The following is a 639-nucleotide window of genomic DNA, read 5'->3' as shown; positions in this document are numbered from 1 at the left end:
GTATGTATATATATTTTTTGGCAATCTGCCAAGTCAGTTTTTCACTTTTGTTTTCACTTTGGAGCTTAGAGCTGGCTTTTCCTTAATGCGCTCGGTTTTTCCTCTTCTTCTTCCAACTGCTCGCAACTGTCGCTGCTGACAAAATGCGTTGCTGCTGCTGTGACGCGTCCTTTTATAGTCCAATTTGGGCAGCATCGTTAGATTCGACGCCGTTCGCTCGTCCGCACTTCGGCACTGAACGAAACCGAAGCAGACGAACATTCTTCAGGATACGAGCTGCAGCCTCTGCTGTCACGTGCATTTTGCCGGTAACTCGTGTGTTTTTGTTTTGATTTTCGTTGTATGTGTTTTTTGCAACAACTGCTGCTGCTGCTGCTGCTTTCGCTTTTCTCTTGCCGCATTTTAGGCGCCAATTGTCTCTGTGTGTGTGTGTGTGCGGGTGTGTGGGTGCGTGTGTGTGTTTGCCCTTGTAACTTGCACGTAGCTTGCGTTGAAAATTGCACGCGTTTATTTCCCCTTGGCAATAGCTGCAAATGAAGTTTACTTTACTTGTGGCTGCTGCATTTGATCAGCTTAGCCATGCACACGCACACACACAAAGCCTTAATGCTATCAATTGCAGCCTTAGACATCTTGTTA

The sequence above is a fragment of the Drosophila hydei genome, unplaced genomic scaffold, assembly GCF_003285905.1.
Source record: "Drosophila hydei strain 15085-1641.00,03,60 unplaced genomic scaffold, DhydRS2 tig00008134-arrow-pilon, whole genome shotgun sequence".
NCBI lineage: Eukaryota > Metazoa > Arthropoda > Insecta > Diptera > Drosophilidae > Drosophila > Drosophila hydei.
This window is presented reverse-complemented; position numbering follows the sequence as displayed.